This window comes from Borostomias antarcticus, assembly GCF_949987555.1.
Source record: "Borostomias antarcticus genome assembly, chromosome: 8".
Lineage (NCBI taxonomy): Eukaryota > Metazoa > Chordata > Actinopteri > Stomiiformes > Stomiidae > Borostomias > Borostomias antarcticus.
In genome coordinates, this window is record NC_140241.1 from 27,350,006 (window position 1) to 27,367,791 (window position 17,786).

At 41.9% G+C, this 17,786-nt stretch overlaps 1 pseudogene across 1 annotated transcript; it reads left to right on the top strand.

Annotated features, from left to right (window-relative positions):
• Positions 1-929: 929 nt before the first annotated feature.
• On the top strand, positions 930-12,324 carry LOC311312267 (myosin heavy chain, fast skeletal muscle-like; annotated as a pseudogene). Its single transcript has 32 exons — positions 930-1,136; positions 1,309-1,452; positions 1,581-1,737; positions 2,802-2,829; positions 2,952-3,066; positions 3,215-3,307; positions 3,396-3,459; positions 3,562-3,660; positions 3,898-4,001; positions 4,324-4,462; positions 4,629-4,747; positions 4,871-5,020; positions 5,110-5,280; positions 5,776-6,079; positions 6,242-6,309; positions 6,397-6,484; positions 7,025-7,142; positions 7,270-7,393; positions 7,473-7,609; positions 7,860-8,115; positions 8,244-8,486; positions 8,590-8,766; positions 9,186-9,331; positions 9,509-9,599; positions 9,740-10,129; positions 10,438-10,564; positions 10,691-10,809; positions 10,938-11,134; positions 11,245-11,428; positions 11,565-11,730; positions 11,894-12,018; positions 12,132-12,324. The product of its transcript is annotated as a myosin heavy chain, fast skeletal muscle-like (transcript).
• The last annotated feature ends 5,462 nt before the right edge of the window (positions 12,325-17,786 follow it).

Sequence of the window (17,786 nt, forward strand, 5' to 3'; positions counted from 1 at the left end):
GTGTGTGTGGGGGGGATGGGGGGTGGAGGGGGGTGGGCGTACTTTGATTACAAGCTCAATTCATCCTGTGTCGTTACAGTAACTTTTATAGGTGAAGGCCTGAGTCGTTCCTTTTTACTTACCACACATTGCCCACTGTATCTGATTAGAAATTAATATGCTATAAGATAGGTCTCAGTTGTTAGATAGTGGTGACAGAAAAACTAACACTAGGAGAAGGCTTGCAATTTGATAGCTGATAGCTGTTTCACTCATTATCTTGATGTAAGTGAAATTCAATTCTGAGCCAATTATCACATTAGAAAATTAGAAGTCAGCACTTAAGTCCACGCATCTATTTCCTCAACCAGTATGGAGTAGTCCATAATTACATTCTAAATTAGGTTAGGTAGGTGTTTGGCGGGTACTCCTCTCAAGATATATAAGAAGCCTGGGATGGGCAGCTCGATGGACAGATACTATAGCTTCAACTTCTGTGGTAAGTCTCTTCAAACTCCTTCTGTTCTTATGGTTTCTGTTGTTATGGTGTCATGAGGTTTTGTGTGAAACAGCTCAACATGTTGGGAGTAGCATTGTCAAAGTCAAGGTCATTGATTGGAAATAGTAATAGAGGTTGCCCAACTTAAGGGAAAGTCTTATCCATTAAATTTCAAACTTATTTGAAATGGATGATAGCACTATGCTAGAACTCTGTGGACTTACATTTAATGGCCAGACATAGACCATGCTTTAGATTGTAAACCCTTTCCGTTCTTACAGACACCTCCAAAACAGTAAACAGTTTCTTTGGAGAGAGGAAGAGAAGGTGAGGCCTCTTTTACTCTCAACTACTGAGAATATAATCTGAAAGCCCATCTATCGGAAAAATAAAGAAACGCTCAACTATTCTTGTTTGCTTATTCACATATGTTCCTTAGGGAGCCCTCACCATGAGTACGGACGCAGAGATGGCTGCTTATGGCAAGGCCGCCATTTACCTCCGTAAGCCTGAGAAGGAGAGGATTGAAGCCCAGAGCAAGCCCTTCGATGCCAAGGCTGCCTGCTATGTTGTGGATGCTAAGGAGCTGTACCTTAAGGGTCTTATCCTCAGCAAGGACGGAGGAAAGATCACTGTGAAAATTCTGGACACTCAGGAGGTACTCTATGTCAATGCCACATTTTTAAAAACAATTTTTTAATGTATGTTACAGTTTCTTCATTCGAATATCATTCAAACTTAATAGTTCGTAAAACACCACAAAATCATTGATATCTGTGAAACAATGATGACTTAAAACGTATGATTTTTTAAATGATAATATGCTTCAGACTAAAGACTTCAAAGAAGACGAGGTCTCTCAGATGAACCCCCCCAAGTTCGACAAGATTGAGGACATGGCCATGATGACCTACCTCAATGAAGCTTCTGTCCTGTATAACCTCAAAGAGCGTTATGCAGCATGGATGATCTATGTAAGAGACCTTCATATAGGCCTTACAAACAAAAGACACCATCAAACACTCCAATTCTTATACACATATACTGTACTAGTAACAACAGAACGTTGCTGATACCAATCCTGATGACCTTTTGAATCCAGACCTACTCCGGGCTGTTCTGTGCCACGGTGAACCCCTACAAAATGCTCCCCGTGTACGACCAGGAGGTTGTGAATGCATACAGAGGAAAGAAGCGTATGGAGGCTCCACCTCACATCTTCTCTGTCTCTGACAACGCCTATCAGAACATGTTGACTGGTAAGAAAACTCACATTGTACATGGGACAGAATGGATGAATAAATACATACATCGATTGGGGCTTCAGCAAGGAATAGGAAAAAATATAAAATAACCGAAAAAATTATGCAATTCATATTTGGTGACTTGTGTTTTAGTCAAAATTGGATTCAGAATCTGGATTACTGTGAGTGCAATATGAACTAGAAATGGTGCTTTGAGAGCACAGACCTCCGCCCATGAATGCATTTTGTGTCTCTGTTCAGGTCGTGAGCTTTATGCCAGTCCAAACCCCGTGTCTCTGTGACCTTCCCATGTCAAGATTGACAATTCATTTTTCACTCCTGAGCCTATGTAAAAAAAAATAATGGAGGTGAATGGCTGGCCATGTTTAGGTGGCTTGTGAACCCGCCCTGTGATTTGGATCTGCTCCAAAATTGAATGGGTTTTAAGTTGGCCCATGATACACCTCTCCACTGAGTTTCATGAAAATTGGTCTGTTATGCGTAATCCTACTAACAAACAAACAAACAAACCAAGAAACGGCTTGTGGACCCGCTGTGTGATTCAGATCCGCTCCAAAATTTTATGGGATCTAATTTGGCCCACGTTACAGTTACAAGTTTACACACGTATGTGCTGCGACTGAATAGTTATATGCTAAATATTTAAAAAAGCCTTTCCACATGAACTAGAATCTTACTTTATGACGAATTATATGTCAGAACGCCAACTAACACCTCGGTGAGTTTCTTGTCTTTGAAATTGAGAGTTTAACATGTTTTTGAATGATTTTTCAAGGAGCCCACCCAAATCCATTGTATGACCAAAACAGTGGTAGAGCAATTATCAGACTTTCTCAAAAGTGCTAGTTTTGTCAACGTTTTGATCTGAACCATTGTATATGATCATGGGTAACCTTAAAACAGGGCTAAACATGCATTTTACCTTTACTACTCCTTTAACAATAATACAAGAATTTGTGTCCAGTTATGCCTTTAAAACATCACATTTTACAAATACATACATGCATAATTTCTAAATACTGTTGATTATGACCATGATCTGTTTGTTTTGTTTGCAGATAGGGAGAACCAGTCTGTACTCATTACGTAAGTTCTTTAACAAGCTGGATTATGGTTGGTGACTGGTGTGAATATTTGTTGACAATATCCAATAATTGGATATTTGACAGCTGGCAAGTCGATTTTAATAAAATCTGTATGTTAACCAGTGGAGAATCCGGTGCTGGAAAGACTGTCAACACCAAGCGTGTCATCCAGTACTTTGCAACAATTGCAGTGGCTGGAGGAGATAAGAAGAAGGATGCAACACCCGGCAAAATGCAGGTAGGTGATTGGAATTGATTGATGACGCAAAAATTTGATTCACTCTGAGATAATTATGATTTCCATTTAACTACTAAATAATCAATGAGTGTGGAAATGAATTGACATGACTTTGTATTTCTGATCAAGTTGCCTTTGCCTCTCAAAGGGCTCTCTTGAGGATCAGATCATTGCTGCCAACCCTCTTCTGGAGGCTTATGGTAATGCCAAGACAGTGAGGAATGACAACTCATCTCGTTTTGTAAGTATCAGGGAAACAACTGCAGTGTCTACCTGCTATTAGATTATACCGCATCTATTACAATTTTTACCTTCATGCGCTTCTTTAGGGTAAATTCATCAGGATTCACTTTGCCACAAGTGGCAAACTGGCTAGTGCTGATATTGAGACCTGTAAGTTGGATATACAATTTCTCAATGTTTATACTGCATTTAGCCTTGATACATTCTGTATAGGAGACGACATACTGATATTTCTCCACTGCCCTTTGTAAGATCTGCTGGAGAAATCCAGAGTGTCCTTCCAGCTGCCCGATGAGAGAGGCTACCACATCTTCTACCAGATGATGACCAACCACAAGCCTGATATTGTTGGTAAGATAAAGCAGAGACATTAGTCTGGTTAGTTGAAGAAACAAGTCAATGTTGTACTGTACAGTATATACATACAATGGCGCCCACACATGGGGAACCTATAAGCTAGAAGCCAAATCTTAATTTCTGACATAATTTTGAAAGTAATTTGGAACACACTGAACTACAAAATACACCTAAACTATATCACATAGGAAAAAAAGGAATGAGAGTTTTAATAACAATGTGTTTCCACAGAGATGTGTCTCATCACCACCAACCCCTATGACTACCCCATGATCAGCCAGGGTCAGATCACTGTGGCCAGTATCGATGACAAGGAAGAGCTGGTTGCCACTGATGTGAGTCAAAAAAATGGTTAAACTAAAGATAGGGCTTAAGTTTGGTGAGACTTACATTTTAAAGACTATTATGAAGATTTTGAGTGATTTCAGTGGAGATACAGTACAGTCTACTAATTGCTTTTGAATGAAGTACTACATTTTACAGTACAATATTATTATACAAACCAACAAAGGAATGATTATATATTTTGAACAAAGTACTAATAAGTGCAGTTTCATTATACTTGATGAACACCACACACAAAATGCAACTACAGTGTTTACACAAATCGTTGATGGGAATTCTAATCTTTGAAAACCATGTTTTGAAAAAAATCAGGAAGCCATTGACACCCTGGGTTTCACCAATGACGAGAAGATGGGTATCTACAAGCTGACTGGTGCTGTCATGCACCACGGAAACATGCATTTCAAGCAGAAGCAGCGTGAGGAGCAGGCTGAGCCAGATGGCACAGAGGGTGAGCACATACTCAAAAATAGACAGACTTAGAAAGACATTTTCTTTTGCATTCTACTTTGTCCCATCTCATTTTCTTAATTTAATAAAATAGCAAAGTTGTCACTATGTGTGTGACATTGGAAGCAACAAGTCCTGTTACTGATCCTTCTGTCCTATTTTCACAGTGGCTGATAAAATTGGATACCTTCTGGGTCTGAACTCAGCTGACATGCTGAAAGCTCTGTGTTACCCCAGAGTGAAGGTCGGCAATGAGTTTGTGACCAAGGGTCAGACTGTGCCTCAGGTAAGGGCATTCAACCATTTGTCCAACATTAATTCTCATTTGTGTATGTGGAAGGATTGATAACTGACTAGAGAGTCATATCAATATCTAACATGTAATGCCAACTTGATTGATGACACACAGGTGAGTAACTCCGTGAGCGCTCTGGCCAAGTCCATCTATGAGAGGATGTTCTTGTGGATGGTCATCCGTATCAACCAGATGTTGGACACCAAGCAAGCAAGAAACTTCTTCATTGGTGTGCTCGACATTGCTGGATTTGAGATCTTTGATGTAAGTATTAGATCATCACAAAATATACAGGTTTGTGGTTATAATACTCAGTGACAATAGATGAACATTATCAAAATTGTTCTCAACAGTACAACAGCATGGAGCAGCTGTGCATCAACTTCACCAACGAGAAACTGCAACAGTTCTTCAACCACACCATGTTTGTCCTGGAGCAAGAGGAGTACAAGAAGGAAGGCATCGTCTGGGCGTTCATTGACTTCGGCATGGACTTGGCCGCCTGTATTGAGCTTATTGAGAAGGTTGGCAGTTTGAGAGCACTTCACAACACTATAAACTGATCACTATATAATATAGACCACCACAGCATGGTTCAATAGAGCTAGTAGAATACAAGATTCTGGTGGCTGTTGTCAACAATGAATCAGAATTTATTCATAAGACAAATGTACTAATGTGTTTCCTTTCTTGAATGGCGGTGAAAGGCTGTACGTGTTTTGGCGTTACAAAAAATGTAATGGGTTCTAAGTTGGCGCATGCTACACCCTTCCACTGAGTTTCGTGAAAATCGGTCTCATAGTTTTTGCGTAATCCTGTTAACAGACGAACAAACGACCAAACAAAAACACACCATGAAAAACATAACTTCTCACCCTGTGCTGTTGCTGGGGTGGAGGTAATAAACCACCACAACACAGTTCAATGGAGCCGGTAGAATACAAGATTCTGATGAGTTTTGTCAAGAATGATGAGACAAATATGCAAATATACTAATCACGTGTTTCCTTCCTGACAAGCCCATGGGCATCTTCTCCATCCTTGAAGAGGAGTGCATGTTCCCTAAGGCCTCAGACACTTCCTTCAAGAACAAGCTGTATGACCAGCATATGGGAAAGAACAACGCTTTCCAGAAGCCCAAGCCCGCCAAAGGCAAAGCCGAGGCCCACTTCTCCCTGGTGCACTATGCCGGCACTGTGGACTACAACATCTGTGGCTGGCTGGACAAGAACAAGGACCCCCTGAACGACTCTGTGTTGGGGCTCTACCAGAAGTCCTCAGTTAAACTGCTGGGTCTCCTTTATGTTGCTGCCCCAGCTGAAGGTAATATCAATATCATCAATATGACGGAGATGCTTCTTGCATTCCTTGCAGCTGAGTGTACTCACAATTTCCATAATACATATAGGTTGTAAGGTGTCTAAACACGACATGCCAACATTAAGAATGACATAGTTTATCACTCCTCTAACTAATCCATTACAGATGCTGGAGCCAAGAAAGGAGGCAAGAAGAAGGGAGGCTCTATGCAGACTGTGTCCTCCCAGTTCAGAGTGAGTTTATTATATTATATTTCTTCTAATGAACATGATCCAGGTTCATGACTTACCTCTGAAAATTATGCTGTCTCCCCGATACAGGAGAACTTGGGCAAGCTGATGACCAATCTGAGGAGCACTCACCCTCACTTTGTACGCTGTCTGATCCCCAATGAGTCCAAGACTCCAGGTATTCAAATTACATGTTGTTTGGTTATTATTGAATAACCGAAGATTATTGTATATATGTATATGTATATTTCTATCTATATATATATAAATATATATATATTAGGGCTGTAACGATACACTAATCTCACGATACGATATGATACACGATATTGGGTTGACGATAACAATATGATACGATACACTAAGTGCAGGTGTGAAACGTTGCAGTAGCGCTGCTGTTCACACCATTAGTGCATTTCTCCACATTTCTACTCCACTACACTTTGTGAATTTAGAGGTTAACTATTGTAATATCATGGATAGGCCTAGACAAAAGACGTGTTTGTTACCAGCGTTGTGTAGCCAGCGTTCACATATACAATAAACATTGCAATATTGTTTTCACCTTGACGATACGTATTGTGACGTTTCTGCATCACGATATATTGTTACACCCCTAATATTTATTATATATATTTATATATATATAATATTTATATATATACATACATACATACATACAATAGATAGTATTTAATTCAATACTGCATGTTTTCAGGTATGATGGAGAACTTCCTGGTTATCCACCAGCTGAGGTGTAACGGTGTGCTGGAGGGTATCAGGATCTGCAGAAAGGGCTTCCCCAGCAGAATCCTGTATGCTGACTTCAAGCAGAGGTACTCCAGAGATTACACTATCACTATCTATATATATCATGTGAACCCTTTACTACAACATACCCATTTCATGCAACATTACAGACAAAGGCCTACAACAATATGTTAATAATTTCTCATTATACAGGTACAAAGTACTGAATGCCAGTGTCATCCCTGAGGGCCAGTTCATTGACAACAAGAAGGCTTCTGAGAAGTTGCTTGGGTCAATTGATGTGGATCATGAGCAGTACAAGTTTGGACACACCAAGGTCAGGGGTCACCGTGTTTACAGATATCTCGGGTGTTGACACCTGTTCTTAGATGTTCACAAATATCCTTCTTACTCAGGTGTTCTTCAAAGCTGGTCTCCTGGGTCTCCTGGAGGAGATGAGAGATGAGAAGCTGGCTTCTCTGGTCTCCATGATGCAGGCTGTCTGCCGTGGATTCCTCATGAGGAGGGAGTTTGTGAAGATGATGGAAAGGAGGTGAGGGATAGAAGAATCTCATTGAAAAGGCTTATCATTAGCATGGTTGTGGCCATTACACCTCTGCATCAAATTACATATTACAGTACAGTGCTTGGGTTTTAGAATCTGAAAAAGACCTAAGCTTTTCATACAAGCTTAACACTCATCATGCCCTTCTCTTGTAGTGATTAGACTTCTACCTCCTGTCATTGCTGTAAAAAATGATTTTGGCAGCATAAATCTCATTACTTTGACATTCCATTACCAGAGAGGCCATCTACACCATCCAGTACAACATCCGCTCATTCATGAATGTCAAACATTGGCCATGGATGAAGGTGTACTACAAGATCAAGCCTCTGCTGAAGAGTGCTGAGACTGAGAAGGAGCTTTCCAACATGAAGGAGGACTTTGAGAAGTGCAAAGCTGCCCTGGCCAAAGCTGAGGCTCGCAAGAAAGAGCTGGAGGAGAAGATGGTGACGCTGCTTCAGGAAAAAAATGACTTGCAGCTCCAAGTCGCATCTGTAAGTATCTTGAGTATTAAATTAGGCCAGTAACTTATGTATTGTAAGTAGGTATGTTGTCAGAACTTTGCAATGCATCCACATTGACTAGGAATGCTTCAACTCATTTTTGATATGGTGTAAACCAGGAATCAGACAATCTGAATGATGCTGAGGAGAGGTGTGAGGGTCTGATCAAGAGCAAGATCCAGCTGGAAGTCAAAGTCAAAGAGACAAATGAGAGACTGGAGGATGAAGAAGAGATGAATGCTGAGCTGACTGCAAAGAAGAGGAAGCTGGAGGATGAGTGCTCTGAGCTGAAGAAAGATATTGACGATCTGGAGCTCACCCTGGCCAAAGTGGAGAAGGAGAAACATGCCACTGAAAACAAGGTCAGGGTTCTCAACAGAGAAACAATAGCTGAGCAGAAAAAGAACAATAAATCTCAATTTGTTGAAAGTAACACAATCTATATTTTCTTTTGGCTATATTCAGATTAAGAACCTGACAGAGGAGATGTCATCTCAGGATGAGACTGTTGCCAAGCTGACCAAGGAGAAGAAAGCCCTTCAAGAGGCCCATCAGCAGACACTGGATGACCTGCAGGCAGAGGAGGACAAAGTCAACACTCTGACCAAGGCCAAGACCAAGCTGGAACAGCAAGTGGATGATGTGAGCATAGATTCACTTTTGCTTCAAAAGTTTAATGAATGAATGTACAATAAATGACTATGGATAGGCATGTGGGACATTAGCTCTAATGCAAAGATTTGTTTGGATAGGTATTTATGTGTCACAATTAGGGGTGCAAAATTCCAAGAATATTCACGAACTTCCAAAAAACAGGAATTTATGGGAATTAATGGGAATGGACACGAATAAAGGGGACATTTATGGGAAATAACAGGAATAAATTATGTTTTCCAGTTAATTCCTGTTATTACCCATACATTCACATAAAGTCCTGTTAATTCCCATGGGACGTTTGTGGATATTTTACAGAGTAGAAATACAGTACTGGGAGAAATACTGGGAGTATGATCTCAATATTACTTCGTTTTTAACAGCACTGCAAATGTTTTATCATGTAGCTTGAGGGTTCTCTGGAGCAAGAGAAGAAAATCCGCATGGACCTTGAGAGAACCAAGAGAAAGCTGGAGGGAGACTTGAAACTGGCCCAGGAGGCCATAATGGACCTGGAGAATGACAAGCAGCAGTCTGAGGAGAAGATCAAGAAGTAAAAAATCTTTGATATTTACATCCCCAATGTGAATTTTTACATTATCCCCAATTTGAAAGATTTCAATTATCTAATGCATTTATGAAATACAGAATATGTATGAATGTATGGTTGACTCCATAAGACCACCAAAACAAAAATAAACAATGATGTACAGTATTTATGTTCTTTCAGGAGGGACTTTGAGACCTCCCAGCTCCTCAGCAAGATTGAGGATGAACAATCTTTGGGTGCTCAGCTGCAGAAAAAGATCAAGGAACTCCAGGTACAGAATTGCACAGTACAAAATACAGCTTAATTTCTCCAAAAACCTTTTTCTTGTCAGGTCTTTCTATGTTCTCTGTGGGAACATTATTTGACATCTACTTTACTGTTCGGTTATAACCCATACTCCCCCTGCTATAGGCCCGCATTGAGGAGCTGGAGGAGGAGATTGAGGCTGAGCGTGCTGCCAGGGCTAAGGTGGAGAAGCAGAGGGCTGATCTCTCTAGGGAACTTGAGGAGATCAGTGAGAGGCTGGAGGAGGCCGGAGGAGCCACTGCTGCTCAGATTGAGATGAACAAGAAGCGTGAGGCTGAGTTCCAGAAAATGAGACGTGATCTTGAGGAGTCAACCCTGCAGCACGAGGCCACAGCTGCAGCTCTGAGGAAGAAGCAGGCTGACAGTGTGGCTGAGCTCGGTGAGCAGATCGACAACCTGCAGCGCGTCAAGCAGAAGCTGGAGAAGGAGAAGAGTGAGTATAAGATGGAGATTGATGACCTCGCTTCCAACATGGAGGCTATCGCCAAGGCTAAGGTGAGGATTGGTACTGTATTAGTTTGGGGGGGTTGCTCCACAGATTTAAAAAAAAGTGTTTAAAATATTTAGGATAGACTGTCATTCATAACTCGATTTTATATAACATTATTTAATATAAGATAGACTTTAAAATGCTAATATTGCTATATAAGTGCTATTTAGTGCTATTTTTAGTAAAGAGTTAAGAATTTAACATGCATTCATACTTAGTACTTTCTTTGTGCATAGGATTATGGTTAGAATCAAGTTCAGTTTTTAATGTACAGGTACAGAAACAAGGAGTTAATACAATGCTTGCTACACAGGGCAATCTGGAGAAGATGTGCCGTTTTCTTGAGGACCAGCTTACTGAGATCAAGACCAAGAATGATGAGAACCTTCGCCAGATCAATGACATCAGTACCCAGAGGGCCAGGCTGATGACTGAGAATGGTACCAAAATAAATGAACAAATCATTTACTATACTGTATTAATGTTTCGCAGGTTATGTTGAAAATACAAAGACAATTCTTTCAACCAAAGCACCCATTATACGGTCATATATTGTATAATTCCAGGTGAGTTTGGGAGGCAGCTTGAGGAGAAGGAATCCCTGGTGTCTCAACTAACCAGAGGCAAGCAGGCTTTCACCCAGCAGGCGGAGGAGCTTAAAAGGCAGATTGAGGAGGAGGTCAAGGTAAAGGACTAGGGTTTGCTGATCCTAGATTAAGCCCACATTGATCAGCCGAGAGTGTGCACTGAAATTTCACAACTACTCTCTCTCTCTCTCTCCTCTCTCTCTCTCTCTCTCTCTCTCTCTCTCAGGCTAAGAATGCCCTAGCCCATAGTGTCCAGTCTGCCAGACATGACTGTGACCTTCTGAGGGAGCAGTTTGAGGAGGAGCAGGAGGCCAAGGCAGAGCTACAGCGTAACATGTCTAAAGCCAATAGTGAGGTGGCTCAGTGGAGGACCAAGTACGAGACTGATGCCATCCAGCGCACTGAGGAGCTTGAAGAAGCCAAGTAAGTGGCTCAGTTGATTCTAACACACTTCGAGGGTGGCAGCATGAAATACTAAACAAAACCCTAAATTAACTGTTCCTCGATCTCATTGTCTCCTCTTTGTTCCACAGGAAGAAGCTAGCTCAGCGTCTGCAGGAGGCTGAGGAGCACATTGAGGCTGTGAACTCTAAGTGTGCCTCACTGGAGAAGACCAAGCAGAGGCTGCAGGGAGAGGTGGAGGACCTCATGATTGATGTGGAGAGGGCCAACGGTCTGGCAGCCAACCTTGACAAGAAGCAGAGGAACTTTGACAGGGTATAAAAAGATCAAGAACAAAATGTCCACTGATCAATTTAAAGTATAAGTAGGAACCCATAAATCTGATACTACTAATCAGAGGAAAAATCTGGCGGTATCAAAAAGGTAATGAAAATCACCTTGATTCTCCTAGATTATGACTGATTGGAAGCAGAAGTATGAGGAAAGCCAAGCTGAGCTGGAAGGAGCTCAGAAGGAGTCTCGCTCTCTCAGCACAGAGCTCTTCAAGATGAAGAACTCCTATGAGGAGGCTCTGGACGCCCTGGAGACCCTGAAGAGAGAGAACAAGAACCTGCAGCGTGAGAAAAAGTTGTATTATCTATAATGGTACTGTATGAATAATGGTAGTCCATTGTTGTCCTCACCTCCACATCCCTGAGCAGTACTTCATTCAATGGTTTGTAACCTATTTTCTTAAATTAGGATCATGAATTATGTGTAAGTCTTAACTTTTATGTGCAGAGGAGATCTCTGACCTGACTGAGCAGATTGGAGAGACTAACAAGAGCATCCATGAGCTGGAGAAGGCCAAGAAGTCTGTGGAGACTGAGAAGACTGAGATCCAGACTGCCTTGGAGGACGCAGAGGTGAGCAAATTGACCCAATGAATCAATGGGGAAAAATAGTACAGTATTTGTAAAATGGAACAGAGGAAATCAGCTACAGCACTGTGTCTAATGACTTTTTTGTATCTGTCTAGGGAACACTGGAGCATGAGGAGTCCAAGATTCTTCGTGTGCAGCTAGAGCTGAATCAAATCAAGGGTGAGCTGGACAGGAAGCTGGCAGAGAAGGATGAGGAGTTGGAACAGATCAAGAGGACCAGCCAGAGGGTGATTGACTCCATGCAGAGCACTCTGGACTCTGAGGTCAGGAGCAGGAACGATGCCCTGAGGGTGAAGAAGAAGATGGAGGGAGACCTGAATGAGATGGAGATCCAGCTGAGCCATGCCAACAGGCAGGCTGCTGAGGCCCAGAAACAACTCAGGAATATGCAGGGACAGCTCAAGGTATTGTCACCTCTAAAAATATGAATTAAGTTTTACCAAATGGATAATTGCATTCCTGCTTGATATACTGATACATTACAAATCGCAGGACGCCCAATTGCACCTTGATGATGCTGTGCGTGGAGGAGAAGACATGAAGGAGCAGGCCGCCATTGTGGAACGTAGAAACACTCTAATGGTGGCTGAGATTGAGGAGCTGAGAGATGCTCTGGAACAGACAGAGAGAGGCCGCAAAGTGGCTGAGCAGGAACTGATGGATGCAAGTGAACGTGTGGGACTGCTCCACTCCCAGGTATGCGTCACAAGTAATTCCTAGGCATGATATACTTGATAGACACCCATGCACAGAGATCAGTGAGTTAAGGTAAAGGTTTTCATATAATTTGCTGTTCACTCTTATTCTTCCTCCAGAACACCAGTCTTCTGAACACCAAAAAGAAGCTGGAAGCTGACCTGGTTCTGGTGCAGGGACAAGTGGAAGAAAGTATACAGGAGTCCAGGAGTGCAGAAGAGAAGGCCAAAAAGGCTATCACTGACGTGAGCGGCATTAAAATAGCACGATGTTCCACCAATTAAATGCCTGCTCTGTAACTCTTATTTAATCTAACATTACATTCCAGGCTGCCATGATGGCTGAGGAGCTGAAGAAGGAGCAGGACACCAGTGCTCATCTTGAGAGGATGAAGAAGAACATGGAGGTCACAGTCAAGGACCTGCAGCACCGTCTGGACGAGGCTGAGAATCTGGCTATGAAGGGTGGCAAGAAGCAGCTCCAGAAACTGGAGTCCAGGGTAAGCTGGTTCATTTTTCTTTGAAACAGAATGTTTTTTATGTCATGTCTTGATATAACAATTTGGAAATCACCAATGTAACAACCACCAGTGGTCACGTCTCATTCCAACTCTGGAAATGTTATTTCTCTCCCCCGCTGTGAAGGTGCGTGAGCTTGAGACTGAGGTGGAGGCTGAGCAGAAAAAGTGTGGAGATGCAGTCAAAGGAGTCCGCAAGTATGAGCGGAGAGTGAAAGAACTTACCTACCAGGTACTGTAGGAGTAACTTCTCCCACAGACATGTATTCAGTTTGAGTGAGTAGATCAGCACTAATTTGATTATCCTCCACAGACCGAAGAGGATAAGAAGAACATGTCTAGACTCCAGGACCTGGTTGATAAGCTGCAGCTTAAGGTGAAGGTATACAAGAGGCAGGCTGAAGAAGCGGTGAGTCACAGACATGGAGTGGAATAATATCTGGAACAATATTTGTCCCCACTACCATGCCATGCAGTCAATGATATTATCATTATCAAGTACTCTTAGATGTATCCTTAATGTGGAAGCATTCTATCCCCTCTCTCAGGAGGAACAAGCCAACGTCCACCTGTCCAAGTTCCGCAAGGTTCAGCATGAGCTGGAGGAGGCTGAGGAGCGTGCTGACATTGCTGAGTCCCAGGTCAACAAGCTCAGGGCCAAGACCCGTGACTCTGGAAAGGTACAGAGCTGCTAATAGGCATAATAACACAATGTAACTCATGTGGAGAGTGACTGACTGAAAATAAAATTTAAGTTCGTCACTGCATTTTAAATGCTGGCCCATGTGCCAATGTATTAATACAATTATACATTCTCTAACAAACAAATACTTTCTTTTCTTTCTACAAATATTTTCTTCCATTCCTCCTGCAGGCCAAGGAGGAATAAACCCATCCAGATGTGCAAAGTTTTCCCCATGTATCTCATAAAATATGATCCAGTGGTGAAAGTCTGAGCTTGGAATAAAAAAGGTTTGCACACAACTTTTGCGAATTGGTAGATCTATCTACTTGGCATAACAGGTTATGCCACCTTGATCAATCACACCTTAAATCACACTTAAATTTCCTTTCAAAATTTCATTTCATTTCATTTCAAACCTTTATTTATACTCGTAAAACACTGAGGTTTTCCTCATTTACAGTGTTGACAAGTTCACACAAATACATAAATAACAATTTTCTGTTAACAGAACAAATACAATACACTATAATAATAATAATAATAATAATAATAATAATAATAATAATAATAATAAACAGTTACAGGTCGAAGTACAAATGTACCAAGTTCAGAATGCACTCGACGAACCCTAAAAACAAGCCGATCGTTTGATCGGGTCTGGTACCAAGGCTCCAGTCCAGCAGAGACGAGATGTATGGTGGAAGTTTACCAATAATGGCTTTGAAAATAAACAAATACCTGTGATAGCTACGCCTTAAAGAGAGAGACCAGCCTATAAAGAACATAGTGGTGGGTGTCATAACTATCACCCGTAATAAGTCTTAGGGCGGAATGGTAGACAAAGTCTAGGGGTTTCAGGGTAGTCAAGAAACATGTCTATAGATTGTGTCACCATAGTCTAATATTGATAAGAAGGCAGCTTGAACAATTCTCTTCCTGCTGAACATAGGAAAGCTAGAACGGTTTATGTACAGGAAGCCAATTTTCTGCCACAGTTTAGAGGCTAGACTGTCTACATGAAACTTGAAAGAGAGTTTATCATCTAGCCACAAACCAAGATATTAGCCGTTAATAAATGGAGCCTGTCATAATCTGTAATCATGGCTCTAGAAAACAACATAAACTTGGATTAAGCTAGGATTAAGGACTAGTTTCACATTGGTGAGAGCTTCTTGCAGCACATGAAAAGAAAGCTGTAAGTTCTTAATGACTCCCTGCACAGTATCTGCAATACAATAATAAATAATTTATTCTTACCTTAACAGTGACCAAACGTTCTCTCCTCCTTGCATTCGTCTGTGCGAAGTCCTTAACAAAGCTTAAGTCCATCTGGCTTTCGATGCTGAGGGCTAGAGTCTGTCCTGTGCCATGGTGCTTCTCAGATAGTTTTTGATGATTTTGAGTTTCGAAAAAGATCTTTCAGCACTTGTCACTTTGACTGGTATAGTTAATTAGAGTTTGAACGCGGTATGAACGTCTGTGACACTGGGCAGGATCGATGTCAGGAGCAGGAGGTCGGTCAGATGATGGAACCTTTTTCAATACGTTTTATTTCTGACTTCAGAGCATTTCTAAAGGAACGTAGCTGTGCTGGAAAATCAGGCGAAAGATCGGTGGCGGGGCCTCTTCTGCAGCAGGGTCAGCCTGGTCTGCCTGCACCAGGGCACCATGCAAGCTGCAGCCATGTCCTCCGGCTCAGCAACGTTAGTGCTAGCAACGCCAACAGGTGCTCCAACGACGGCTGATTCAGTGCTAGTGCTACCTGCATCCTTCCTAGCGATGGTTGTTGCTGCATTAGTTTGATTTGTTAGAAAATATTATATCTTGGGTAGTTTTGCTATATTCTATTCTTTTCTGTTCTGTTCATGCCGTTTTTGGGCTCCACTTTTGGTATTTTCGCTTCATTTTGCTGTCTCGCGTGTTGGATTCCCGGGCTAAGTGAGTGAGTGACGTCGTGACTGATCGCGTGCATCAAATGATGAATACAGACAGGCTACTCTCCTTTTTTGTTGTTGTTTTATTTTGTTTTTATACATCCATGATATAAGGGTTGATGGTAAGACCACAGCGTGCATCCCATGTAATAAAAAAATTAAAAAATTAAAATAAATCCCCCCTTCGTTGTTGACCTGCAGGGGTGGGGGCGTGGCCCCTCTGACTCGGAGGCACCCCGCACCGGGGGCTGCGGGGGTATAGGCTACTTTACGGGCCTCGACTGTAGCTACCTGATATTGCTAGATAGCAATGAGCGAAGTGAAGGCTACTGCATATTTGCTGTGCAACATATAAATCGTCCAGCTGTCAAACCTAGTTGCCAACACGACGCTGAAGTTTCTCGTTTCTCAGAACCCGTTTGGAATTATCCGGTTCACCTTAAAAAAAAAAAAGGTTCAAATCGGGATTGAATCAAGATTAAAAGAAAACTACCCAAAATGTCACGGGTTCTATACTACACAGTGGTAGTAGACCCCCTCCCGGTCTGACTCGTGGAGTTTCACGAGATTCTGATGTGGCATTTCAAAATAAAAGCCTTCTAAAGTCTAAAAACTGCTTAAATCAGGATTAAATCAGGATTAAAAGAAAACTACCCAAAATGTCACGGGTTCTATACTACACAGTGGTAGTAGACCCCCTCGCGGTCTGACTCGTGGAGTTTCAAGAGATTCTGATGTGCCATTTCAAAATAAAAGCCTTCTGTCATATCATTATGTGAAGCAACAGGGTATTAGAATCCACGTGATTATGCCACCCCGCCAAAAAAAGGTCATAACGATCATTAGCAACAATTCAAAGTCAAGCAAATAATTGATGTTAAAAATAATCTTATGGAATAGAGGTCCGTTTCCACTCTAAAATCAGCCACATCAACATGCCCAGATGATGAAGACATACTTGCCCCATCCTTAGGAGACACATGAGGGGAGGGGCCAGAAAGAGACATCATGGGTGATGACGTGAGTTTAACCCTGAGAAAACATTGCAACACCTTTCTTGAAACAGAAATGGTGGTGCTTATGCAAGCATTGCACCTATGGCAGCTGAGAAGTTAGGACAGGGTTTATTTATCAGTCTGCTGATTGGGTAGCACCTCTGATATCCATCCATCCATCCATCCATCTATCTATCTATCTATCTATCTATCTATCTATCTATCTATCTATCTATCTATCTATCTATCTATCTATCTATCTATCTATCTATCTATCCATCTATCCATCTATCTATCTAAAAAAAAAGTACATGACCCGAAGAGAGGGTCTTTATTCAGCTGCACAGTGATCACACACATTACAGTGAGCGGCAGCACAGCACACATGCAACTTTCGGGGGTTGCCGGGGGAAATTGTTCCCTGCATTTCCCATCCAAGCCATTCTCCTCAGTCGATTAGGGACCGGTCTGAAGAGCATCTGTTCATCTGCATGTTTTTCATATTGGGTTATTTTGGGAGGAAACCCTTGCGAATACAGGGAGAAAATGCAGACTCAGCACAGAAAGGCCCAAAGACCTTTTTGCTATGAATGACTCTAACGTATACTACCACTATACCCAGAGGATCAGGGTATGTATATAACATAACCACTTACAATGCAAATATCAATACACTCTCATTGGAGAACCCCACAATCCCAGTCAGGTATGTGGAGAACCCCACTTCACCAGCCAGCATCTGACTCAGATCAGACCAGATCAGGGATCAGACCAGACCAGATCACATTCCTGGCTTACCCCATACCCCATTCTCCACCGCCTTCACCAACCAGGTATGTGGAGAACCCCACTTCACTAGCCAGGTACAGTATGTGGAGAACTGGTGTTTGTCTGAGGCAGGTGCTGTGGTGATTCCTAAAAAT